We start from the raw sequence: 13,136 nt of genomic DNA on the forward strand, positions 1-13,136 counted from the left end.
AAGAAAAGGACTAGGAAACTCTTAATAAGACCATTCTATTCATTTCAAAGACTCCGAAATAAACCCAAACATATGGGTCTCCTGTCTGCTGCTAAAAATCTCCAGGAGGTAAATTCCATAGCCTTCTTGGGTAAACTATTTGGCTTCTCACAACTCTTTTGAAAGTCAGGACATTTTTCCTGATGTCTAATGTAAATCTTTCCTGCCTATATCCACTTGTGAAAAACATGTACTAACATTTCCCTGAAGCAATGCAAGTTCAACTGGCTAGATAACATTATGCTCTAATTTCATGGCTAAAGTATATATCCTCCTTTTTTGGTTTAATAGCAGGCATCTCTTAAGTCATTTTTAGAAACGTTTAATACCCACACAAGGGAACATGAGCCCTTTTATTGTGTCCCATCTTTGTTTTAGCTATGGACTTTACAAAGACTGTGTGTGTCGGTGTGTGTACTTTAAAATTCTGCAGTGCCCTCTTGTTTTCTTTTTCTCATATATTATAATCATAGAATTGTAATACCTTGTCATTAAATGCTGATTAACATACAGCTTTCTTAACAACACATTCAATATCACTTCTGCTGAAGGCAACAATGTCTGTAACCGAGAGGCTTGTAGGTCATTTCTGAGTATATCTTTCTCCTGCTGTCTAGATACAATAACTATTTTAGGAACATTTGGCATCCAAAAAATCCTAGCATTGTGCAAATTAAAACATCTGCTTATCCTTTGACACTCTCATTCTTCAAAGGTTAGTTAGATTTGCGGTTGCTTTGTTCAACAAGACTGCTCTTAGAGCTCAAGGATGCACATTTAATTATTGTGAAGATCTGTTTGACAGGGTTGTGGGAGAAAAAGATCACCCATCATATTCAGACCAGCATTAACATTTTTATAGAACAAGATTGCCTGAGAGTCAAAGAAGAGGGGAAAACTCCAGGAAAATAAATATGAATCTATTTGGTCACTGGTCTTCCACTGATTTACAAGACTCCAACCAACGACTCTTGGCTCTGTTCCCCAGAACTCATCAGCTTGCTGTTAAACTTGGCATTTCTGATTCTGCCGAGGTTAAAGACAGCAAAGTAAACTCTGCTTCCAACAATAAATAACAGAGGGAGTTTTTCTTTTCATTCAAAAAGGCTTTAGATCACAGCAGACAGCTACAACCAGGTGCATTTAGCTACATTTGTCATTGCCACAAATGCAAAACATGTAAAGAATCCGTGGCAAACAGGTCAAGATCCAGCCTTTTTCTACCCTAAATATTTTTTTTTTTCCATCTGTAATTGTTACCATTGCAGTAACAAAGGCCGAGGTGCCAGTAGTAAAGCCAGTATCTCCTGATTGGTTTATTTATGCAAGTCATTGACGCCAGGTAACAGACTGAACACTGGAAGGCTTTCTGTGTCTCAGGCCAAAGACTAGTAATCTTCTCCCTGGGCAATGCCGAGATAACACATGTCAAGAGCAGCAGTGACTCGCAAGCCAACTCATCACTCACGTCATCCCATCACCAGCCTGGACCCCTTTCATTGCCATTCCGAGGGGGCCTACAGACCTTAGCTGTTGCACAGGGAAGAAAAGGATAGGAGAAGGGGGAATGCATAACACATGCAGCAAGAGGGATTTGGTGAGGCAGGAACCAGCAGGTGAACAACGACTCATTTGGAAACATGCAGCTGGGTGTGTGTTATTTGCATATCAGAGACCCTTTGTTAAAGTGGCTTGCCCAGCTGTGTGGGCACATTGGTGGGGTGGGCAGGGGGGGAGGGGCGTGCTGGCCAGAAGCAGAAGATGAATTCTCAGACAAAACAGAGTGACTTGCTGTCTAATTAGTGCACAGGTTGAGGATGGTGTGCTCATGGGGGACCTGCTGCAGAAAAGCTGCGTGCTTCTGAGATTTATTTTCCTTCTGCCAAGTATATTATTTCCAAACTCGCCTTTTCAAGATCTTGCAAATTCCCTTAAAAAAAAATGATTTAACAATTTAAGGAAAACAGCAGCAAAACAAAAGCCATGTTGATGAGGGACAGAGGTAAGGTTGGGTTTGAAATGAGTGACGAACCTCGTAATGAGGTGTGCAGCTTTGTATATTAAGCGATTTCTCTGCGGTACTTTTCCAGATGTGATGGAATACATTTATTTTTGTGCTCATCTGAACTGAAATAATACAAATGAGATAGTAAAAAGATATCATTACGTGCAGAAGTAGGCGAAGAATTTAGAATCCCAATTCTATAAGTTAACAGCTGTGCGTAAAGCAATTCAGAAATGCTTCGAGTCTGTAGGTTGCCTGGGAATCTCTGTCTAGCTCGTATGGACTTGTGACAATCTACGTGTGAATCCTGCATGTTGATAGTTCAAGGCTACTTTATTTCAGGCAGAAATAAATAGCTGGTAGTAAGAAGTCTGTCTCCATCGAAAGCCTGCAGTACAGCTGAATACAGCCACTGCAGTAGTGCCATAAAACGGGATGAGTTTAAAACTACCAGATGGTACCCTGTACAGTGCCTGAAATAAAATGGAGAATTAGGGTGCCCCAAGGTGTGCACAGGAAAGGCAATTACATGAAATAAATGTGCCTCAGGCCTACAGGATGCTCAAGTATGCTACACAGGAGACATATAGTACATCTGGTGAACAGATTTTATCACACACTGGAAAGCCATAAAGCACGCCGTTGAATATCGGAACCCCGTCTTACAATGACATTTTACCTGTGTTGCTATTCAGTGCTGTTTATTTTAAAAGGTGCTGTAATCTCGATGATGTGTTTTAAAAGCCTCCTTAACAATGTTTTCTACTATGTCCCATTTTGGGGGGTACAGATTGATTCAATGCAATGAAAGTCGGTGGACAAATAGCCACTCTGGTCACACGAGATCTTGTTTTTATTTCATTTATCTCATTGCTGATATGATTTGAGTAATAGGATTATACTTGTCAGCACTCCCCATTTGGGAAAATGCCAACATATTTTTAATGCAATTTCACACATCTCCGTTGTATTGTCTGTCGTTTCACTAGAGTTTCCCTCTCCACCCACTCCTCCTTTTTCTTAACATTCAAAGAAAAAGTGATTTTTTTAGTGGTGGGGGTTTGTGAGGAGGATTTGTTGGCACGGAGCCATTTCTTGCTTCTTCCTCCACAGACGCAAATCTGCTTTCTGTTTGAAAATGATGTGCTTCTCTTCCGTTGTAAAAATGGCTGAGGAACACATAACATTCATTATTGTTTTAAGAGTTGCTGTAATAAAATCCTCTCAGTACTTAAAGATAGTTTTAGTGTCCCTCCTAGGATTCATTCTAGCTTTGATAATTGGGTAATTGCATCCCCTCCCCCACCAATAAATATTTTCACCCAATTAAGTTTAAAACTATAATAAATTTTAAAGAATTATAGTCTAAAAATTCATACCCTAGAACCAGTATTAAGTATGAATATTTATCTTAAGCCATCAAGCAGTGCAGCCTGTTTAGATGCTCCCATACCTTCTGTGCAGCGTCCTAGCTCCCAAGAGCTGCTGCTGGCGGTGCGGCTTCCCCGAGTGCCAGGAAGACGTGTGCCCTTTACTGCCTGTATGGTTTTCGGACAAAGCAATCCTTTACTTTCACGTTCCTGTCCTTCTTTGTTTCCATGCAGCATTATTAATTTGTTCACTCATTCATTCATTCCTGTCTTCAGTAAATTCTAACTCAGTGATTGGGCCCATGCTTATGGTTGAAGCTGGGTGTGGAGAGATGCATAGAGGGACCAAGTGGCTGCCCTGACACAGCCCACAGCTTATTAATACTTTCACTCCCTCCTATTCACTCCACAAACCAATGCATCCAGATACATCTTCCAGGCCCTTATTACAGGTTCACCCTCTGTTGCACAAGAGCATATACTCTCAATACTAAAGGGCAACTAAATGACACGGGACACTACCACCATTGCTCAGATGTGTAATAAATGCAGATTGGCACCCAGAAGACAGCTCAGGAGTTCACATTTCAAACTCCAGCCCAACAGAGACTCCAAACCTCCTGTTCCCTCATGTTGAAAATAGAAATTCAATCACAGCCCCCAAAGCTGGTAGCTTTTGGCAACAGTAACACCTGGAGCTCTGGAGCCAGGAGCAAGGACAAAAGGGCACCACTGGCAAAGCCGAAGCTGAGGTCTGGGAGAAGGGAAAAGTGCAGCTGCAGCAAGAGTGAAAGAGGAATTGATGACTAGGAGAAGAAAGAGAGCCAAAAAGAACAAATCAGTAGGCCCAGCTGGTGGATGTGGAGAGGGTGGACCCTGGACTCTGGAGCTCTGTTGGGCACTGACCCGGTCTCCCCACCACCATGGTTTTCCTCAGTCCTTCTGCCTTCCTTCATCCACTTTGTCCCCTTCTCCTAAGCCAGCCCATCCTATCCTGCTGTCCACAAATGCCCAGGTTTGTTCTTCCTTGATCAGCGCCTCCACCACCACTATCAAGGCTTAACCATCTCTGCCCCATTTCCACCCATCACCTTGCAGGAAAAGAGCATGGCAGCATTGCATGCCCAAGTGGTCATATTTCAGAGGACACATTGTGAAAACAATGACATAGACACACAAAAACAGTGATGCTGAATCTCTAGGTAATGTGGTTTTGGGTGCTGAGCTCTATTAATAAAGAATATGTCAATGATAATATTCAGTTGGTGAAAAAAAATTAGAAAAAACCATTTAGCTTCTAAAACCTGATGTATATGTCAAGAATTTCTGAGGACATCAACAGGGAAGTTGTTTTTAAAATTCAGGATCATAATACCCCCAAAAAATCAGAATCTAGTAACTTTTCTTCTTCAAAACCTTTCTGATGGGATTCTAGGTGAGGGCGTTGGCAATGGTGGCAATTGGGGTTCACCAAGAAGAAACATTCAAAAAATTGAAGTTCAAAGCTAAGCTGGAGCTAAAACCAGTCTGGTATTTGGCTCTTTATATCATACACAGTACTGGTCAAGAGGATGGCAATCATAACTTTGTTTTATTTACTCTGAAATATTTCAGACAACTTCAATTAGTTACAAACATTTCATTTGAAGAAATACAAGTAATACATGTCAGAGAATGGTCTAAGTGAAGGGCAGGAAAAGATGACAGGGAAGAATTTGTGAGAAAAATCTTTGTGTCTGTATTTGCTCTTTACTATATTCAGATTTTTCATCAGTTCTTAATCAGCACTATAAGCAGAAGTTGCAGGCAAGGGCAGGAGAATGGCATTGGTAGTTCTATGCAAGCTATGAGGGAGAAGTATGTGGGGGAAGGAGTTCTTGGTATGAACTGTACAAGTTTGTTTCAATGCTGTTTCTCCAAGGGCAGGTTGGGCTACAGGTGGCTGCTTTCTGGCCGATGCCAGTTGGCATGTCACCTGAGGGTGGAGTTTTCAGAAGGAAGGGAATCAGATCAGAATTAGCCTAGGTTCCAAGGAGCCTCACCTAGATGGATGCAGTCTGAGCAGGTGTGGAGAAAGGTCGTTTCCATGGCAGCTGTCACTAGGCGCTCTGCCAGGGAGGCTGACTGGTACTTAGTGGACTGGATGCAAGATGTCAACATCTCCAAAGTATCCTGCTGTATGAACAATCCGTGAGCAGTACCCAGCTTCCAGCAAGCAAGGCTTTCGAGCATGATAGGGAAAAAGAGAGTGAATGCACCAAACTCCTGCGGCTGTTGTTTCCCAGCTGTGCAGGCTCGGGCAGGTTAAGCCTCAGTTCTCCACTCTATAAAGTGGGCATGAAAATAGTAGTGCTTTCCTTATAAAACTATCATGAAGAATCAATGAGACAATCCACATAAAAGTACATGGCCTGGCTTATAGTAAGGACTCAATCATTTTTAGCTATTGTTACAAATAATAGCTCTGTAGGCAAGGATGAATGAACTAGAGCTGTAGAGAGGAGCACAGGGAAATGAGATTCTCTTTGGAGCATCATAGAAAAGCATCAGAAAGCATATAAAAGAAAAAATAGGGGAAGGCACAATGGGGGTTGAGGACATACAGGTGGTGAGAAATGAAATTAGATTGGATCCACTCTTCACCTAATGTCGCAAGATTTTCCATCATTAAGGATCCTCGGCCAAGGGATAGGAATCTTTTGGGATAAGCAGAGGCAAGTGGTGGGTGTGGGAGAGCAAATCAGAGACCATTCTAGAAGTTGGCCTGGTGGCAATAAGTGATGAGAATTGCATGGGTGCTTACCCAGTAGCTGTTGGGTGCCATAAAAGGTGGGTTACAGCTATTATGCTACATGTGGGTATAAAGACAGGGGAAGTGGGGAAAGGGGCCCTGTGGGTAAATGTTGGCTATTAGTATGCAAACCAAAGTCAGGACAATCTGGGTTTTGACCCCAGAGATTTTGCCAAAGCCAATTGAAGGTCTTTAGACACCAGAGGTTCTACAGGGTCTCAACATGTCATGGTACAAATGGGAAGGTTTTGTGCTTGTAGAAAAGTGGTGACATTGAGGAGCAAAGAGAAACCTGTTCATAAGGCCTTAAACAACATCACATGCTGGTATTCATTTTTTTTAAGGTGACAGAGTAAAATACATTTTAATATCCAGGGAAAATAAGAATGTAGTAAAATATGAAACTTGAATTGACCTAGAGATAATTTCAGAATGTTCTGAAGATAAAAATGATTGAAAAAATAGCTGATGTGTCAGAATGCACCAGCAGAGTAATGTAGGATGAACCAGAAACCAGGCTGTAGAAATATTTCCATGCCAATACCATTAACTAAACAAATCTGAGATTTGTGAGGCTTAGAGATCAGCAAAGACCTTGCTATAGCTAACAACTCAGTGCTGGATAAGAGAATAAGAAATTGAATTGTCTAGGGTACAGATAAGAAATAGGAAGAAAGAAGCTAGTAGTACATGAGAACAATCTCCATACATACAAACTCCACAGATGCATAGAATATTTTCATAACATTCTGCAAGAGACCTCTAGTTTCTCACTCCCCTTTCTCACCTTACTCTCTTGAATTCTGAGTTCTATCTCTTTGACTTCACTAACTCTCTTCTCTCAAAAATCAATTGCCAAATCCACTTACCTGTGTACACATACACCTTTATTCCAAGCATATTTACTAAGTATCAGCTACATATAGGGCTCTATGTAAAGCATTGGGTGATTTGATACCTGCTCTTGGAGGGTTTACATGTGGGGAAAAGGCAGATGTACTCCAATAAATATAGCACAAGGCAGGAGATCAATATTATGAAAATGGTGCTTTGAGGATATGACATGAGGCAAGAGCTCTGAATTCCCACTGGGTGGGCTGAAGTGGCTTCTTGGGAGCTTAGAACTTCAACAGTGAGGGCAGGGATTTAAGAGGATGTTCTAAGCAGAGGGGAATAGGAATGAGCTGAGGTGCTTTCAGGAAACAACAGGAAGTCTGGTGGTGGGGAGGACAGGATAGTGGAAGAAACACTTTCCATTTGAGGAGGACCAGGCTTGACATACAATCAGTTGTACAGATAACAGAGATATTGCTGTCAGCAACGTGGAGCAAACAGAGAACTGAGATGATGATGGCCTGGACTGAGGCTACAGGGAACCAATGGAAAGGAGGGGTCAAGTTTGAAAACATGGTAGAGGTAAAATCAACAAGACCAAATGACCCGTTGGAGTGAGAAATGGGAAAAGGTTGGCACCCAAGGTTCTTTTCAGAGTTCTTATCCTCTCTAACCTTTCCTGCCCACATGACATTGCTTAACACTTCCGGCTTCTGGAAGCTCCTTCTGTTTCTTTAATGAGGTGGCACTGCCCTGCTTCTCCTTCTGGTCATGAGCAAAACACAAACGTCCTTTGGAAAGAAATTTAGCTCTTCATTCCAACACTCATCTCTCCAAAAGATTAAGTGATTTATGTGACTCTGGTGAAAATTGAGTTAAGTAGTAGGTCTGAGCCCATGAGATTTATCTGCTAGGCTGAGTTCCATCTCCCGGGGAGAAAAAAAAAGGGAAGAGATTTGGTTGCAGGTGTGTACAGATGTGAGCTTAGGGAATTGAAATGTTCCTAGGACTCTCTGCAGGGAACTTAATGTTGCATACCAGCAGGCAAAAATAGTTTGAGGTTCTTTCCCAAGATAGTGAGTTTTAAATAGAGATGTGATTTGGAATGGTCAACATATAAATCTTCCTCCCTGACTTCCACATGAAGCACGTGTTTGATCCTATAGACAGCAATGAGTCTTTAAGAGCCATAATGGCCCATCATGCCAGAGGGTATTTATGGATTTACAGAGTCTTCAGATATCTGGATCTTGTGCAAGCATGATAAAAGCCCTCTGAAGTTTTTGCTCAAATAAATAAGTGCTTAGCTAGCTGTGTTTCTTAAATTAAATGACTCAGCCATTGTTCACTTGTAAAATACCCAAGGGTCCTACTCTACATTTTGGAGTAATGTGCTGCAACATTTCTGTTGGAAGAATAAAGTGGTTTAGGGGCTGTAGGAAATGACTAACTTCTATTTTTGTTTTTTACACTGCTAATTTAATAGGAAATATGCTGCTGAGTACAAGTTTGATGGCAGGCATTTCTCAAGCCATCTCCAGTGCCCAACAAGGGTGATGGGAGTAAAATAGTTTTCTATTTAAAAAACTGATTTGAAACATAGGTCAATAATTTTAGAAACCAATGTTTTGTTAGATTCTTAACTGATAGGACTTAGAAGCTAATGGTTGTAGAGATGGGAATCTTGTTTGTAGAAAGATTGAGTTTCTCATTGAGTTTTTTCATTTCTAGCAAGGAGTTGGAGAATTTTTACTATCTCACAAACCCTCTTCTTTGATAAGGAGAAATATTAAAAGTTATTTTCTGTGTCTTCATGAAATGCCTACCATGATATGGAATTGACATACCCATTTTCAGTGAATGCTTAAAACAAAGTATTTTATAAATTGAGGTAAATAAAGCCTCTGACAGGTAGCTGGTACTAGAGCAGTTAACTCTGTCAGAGGACCCTCAGGCTTCCTGGTGTCTTCTGTATGCCATAAGCCAAGATGCTTTGGCTTAATCCAAAACCAGAGGCCAAAAGTTTACTGATCTGTGTCAGTTAGGTAAATCTCAATGCACAGAGATCATTGATTTTAAAAATATTAATGTTTTCCCAACCTATACTTCTTTTTGAGATAAGTATTGGGGAAGAGCTGAACATAATGTATCTTTCTTGGTTTCGGTTATTCAAATGGGAACATGTCATATAATGATAGCCACATCTGGAGCGAAGTGTAATGGCTAGAGAAAGGCTGCTGCTACCATCATTACCACAGTGACCTTCCCAGGCAATCTCCTAAATTCCCAGCAGACAGGCAGAGTCCTCTAGCTTGCTGATGTGGGAGCCAAGAAATTGAAAACAGTTGGGGGAAGAACAAGAGGACCTGTACCTGCTACCTCAGCCAAATTACCTGTATTGACTTTGAGTGAAGCCCCTTAGGTTTGAAAAAATAGTTGTTTTTGTAATTGTCAAGGGACAACTCAGTTTTTCTAAAAACTCTGAAGGTGAGCAGTCTCAACTCCCGTTTACAAATGGAACACTAAAAAGCCATATGTAATTGAGGCTTCCCTATGAATCACACAGATTATGCCCATCAGATAATCAGGCATGCATTTAAAGAAAAAGCAGAAGACTAGTAAGTCAGAGGCATGGAGGCAGAAGAGAGGAAGACATCATTCCAAAAAGAGAAGGTAATCAATTGGAAGAGCTGAGTCCCAAGTCCTCTGTAGTGACTCTTCTGGAAGACCCCAGAATCAATATTAGGGATATGGTTTGGCCCTGTGTCCCCACCCACATCTCATCTTGTAGCTCCCATAATTCCCACATGTTGTAGGAGGGACCCAGTGGGAGATAATTGTATCATGGGGTGGGTCTTTCCTGTGCTGTTCTCATGATAATAAGTCTCACAAGATTAGATGGTTTAAAAAATGGGAATTTCCCTGCACAAGCCCCCTCTCTTGCCACTGCCATGTAAGAAATGCCTTTCACCTTCTGCCATGATTGTGAGGCCTCCCTAGCCATGTGGAACTGTAAGTCCATTAAACCTCTTTATTTTGTAAATTGCCCAGTCTCAGGTATGGCTTTATCAGCAGTGTGAAAATGGACTAATACAGTAAATTGGTAACAGTAGAGTGGTGCTGATGAAAAGATACCCAAAAATGTGGAAGCAACTTTAGAACTGGGTAACAGGCAGAGGCTGAAACAGTTTGGAGGGTTCAGAAGAAGACAGAAACATATGGGAAAGTTTGGAACTCCCTAGAGACTTACTGAGTGGCTTTGATGAAAATGCTGATAGTGACAAGAACAACAAGGTCCAGGTTGAGGTGGTGTCAGATGCAGATGAGGAATTTGTTGGGAACTGGAGCAAAGGTGGCTCTTGTTATGTTTTAGCAAAGTGACTGGTGGCATTTTGCCCTGTCCTAAAGATTTGTGGAACTTTGAACTTGAGAAAGATGATTTAGGGTATCTGGCAGAAGAACTTATTTAAGCAGCAAAGCATTCAAGAGGTAACTTGGGTGCTGTTAAAGGCATTCAGTTTTAAAAGGGAAACAGCATAAAAGTTTGAAAAATGTGTACCCTGACAATGCAATATAAAAGAAAATCCTATTTTCTGAGGAGAAATTCAAGCTGGCTGCAGAAATTTGCATAAGTAACAAGGAGCCGAATTTTGATCACCAAGACAATGGGGAAAATATCTCCAGGGCATGTCAGAGACCTTTGCAACAGCCCTCCCATCACAGGCCCAGAGGTTTAGGAGGAAAAAATGGTTTCATGGGCTGGGCCCAGGGTCATTCTTCTGTGTGCAGTCTAGGGACTTGGTGCCCTGTATCCCAGCTGCTCCAGCCATGACTAAAAGGGGCCAGGGTACAGCTGTTGCTTTAGAGGGTGAAAGCCCCAAGCCTTGGCAGCTTCCAGATGGTGTTGAGCCTGCAGGTACACAGAAGTGAAGAGTTCAGGTTTGGGAATCTCTGCCTAAATTTCAGAGGATGTATGGAAATGCCTGGATGTCCAGGCAGAAGTTTGTTGCAGGGCTAGGGCCCTCATGGAGAACCTCTGCTAGGGCAATACAGAAAGGAAATGTGGGGTCAGAGCCCCCACACAGACTCCCTACTGGGGCACCACCTAATGGAGCTGTGAGAAGAGGGCCAACATCCTTCAGACCCCAGAAAAGTAGATCCACTCACGGCTTGCACTGTGTGCCTGGAAAAGCTGCAGACAATACCAGCCCACGAAAGCAGCCAGGAGTTGGCACTGTCCCCTGCAAAGCCACAGGGGCAGAGCTGCCCACTGCTGTGTGAGCCCACCTCTTGTAACAGTGTCACCTCGTTGTGAGACATGGAGTCAAAGGAGATCATTTTGGAGCTTTAAGATTTGACTTCCTTGCTGGATTTCAGACTTGCATGGTGCCTGTAGCCCCTTTGTTTTGGCCAATTTCTCCCATTTGGAACAGCTGTATTTAACCAATGCCTGTACCTCCATTGTATCTAGGAAGTAACTAACTTGCTTTTGATTTTGCAGGCACATAGATGGAAGGGATTTGCCTTGTCTCAGATGAAACTTTGGACTGTGGACTTTTGGGTTAATGCTGAAATGAGTTAAGACTTTGGGGACTGTTGGGAAGGTGTGATTTGTTTTGAAATGTGACGACATGAGATTTGGGAGGGGCCAAGTGTGGAATGATAAGGTTTGGCTCTGTGTCCCCACCAAAATCTCATCTTGTAGTTCCCATAATTCCCACATGTTGTGGGAGGTACCCAGTGGGAGATAACTGAATCATGAGGGCAGGTCTTTCATGTGCCACTCTCATGATAGTGAATAAGTTTCACAAGATCTGATGTTTTTAAAAATGGGAGTTTCCCTGCACAACTCTCTTGCTGCCACCATGGAAGAAGTGCCTTTGGCCTTCTGCTATGATTGTGAGGCCTTCCTAGCCACATGGAACTGTAAGTCCATTAAACCTCTTTCTTTTGTAAATTGCCCAGTCTTGGGTATGTCTTTATCAGCAGTGTGAAAATGGACTAATACAGGGATTGAACAGCTTTTCAGGTATATGAAGCAACAAACATTTCCTAGTCATGAAGGTATTTAATCTCCAGTCAAGAGGGGAAAACTCGTATGTGTCTTTCCCTTAAGCTTTTTTCAATCAGACCCCTGGAGGAATGCTTAGAGGATGTGGTGAAAAGCATTCCTTGAGTTTTCCAGCTTCTTCCTAGCACTGTCCCCTAGTGTGGGACCACCAACTTCCTCTGGATTCAGGGATCAAGGGATTGACAATAGTGCATAGGCTTAAGGGATTATCCTTTGGATTCTGACCACTAAACTTAATTGGGTAAGCAATGGGGACCAGCTAAGACCACTAAGCAGAGAAATGGCATGATTTAGGGTTGTGTTCTATAAATCTCACTCTGGCAGCAGTGTGGAAGGATGAATTAGAACAAGAATAGGATGATGGCAGCAAACATTGCCATAGGTATCCATGGCTGGAGTGGTGGCTCACACCTATAATCCCAGCACATTTTTGGGGAAACTGAGGTGGATCACTTGAGGCCAGGAGTTTGAGACTAGCCTGGGCAACATCATGAGACCCTGTCTCTACCAAAAAAAAAAAAAAAAAAAAAAATAGAAAAATTAGACAGATGCCATGCTGTGTGCCTGTAGTCTTAACTACTTGAGAGGCTAAGGTGGGAGAATTGCTTAAGCCTGGAAGGCTCAGACCATGGTGAGCTGTGATTGCATCACTGTACTCTGGCCTGGGTGATAGAGCAATGCCCTGTCTCAAAAAAATACAATACAATAAAAAGTACTTTGAGAGAGGATAAGAATTTGAAGGACAGTGGCAATTGCATTGACAACCATGGTCCTAACAAACTTCCTTGTGTCCCCAGACCATGTCATCCCCACCTTGGTGGCTTTAGTGTCTATGTTTACCCAAGAGCTGCTCCACACCTTCCTCAGATAAGAGCTTACATGTCATAAGCATGTCTGCTTCTAATATATTTTAATGTGCATTCCTTACTATAAGAGATTTCTGGTAAATTTATAGTTTTGGCATAGGGCCATTTCCTCATCCTGCTCATAACTAAATCCAGCAAGATCTTCTTTACCTCTATTACA

At 42.1% G+C, this 13,136-nt stretch overlaps 1 long non-coding RNA gene across 7 annotated transcripts in view; it reads left to right on the forward strand.

The window, feature by feature from the left end:
* LOC102135057 (uncharacterized) overlaps positions 1 to 13,136 on the forward strand; it is a 180,481-nt gene that overhangs the window by 126,322 nt on the left and 41,023 nt on the right. The window lies entirely within an intron of this gene.

Source organism: Macaca fascicularis, chromosome 12 (genome assembly GCF_037993035.2).
Source record: "Macaca fascicularis isolate 582-1 chromosome 12, T2T-MFA8v1.1".
Lineage (NCBI taxonomy): Eukaryota > Metazoa > Chordata > Mammalia > Primates > Cercopithecidae > Macaca > Macaca fascicularis.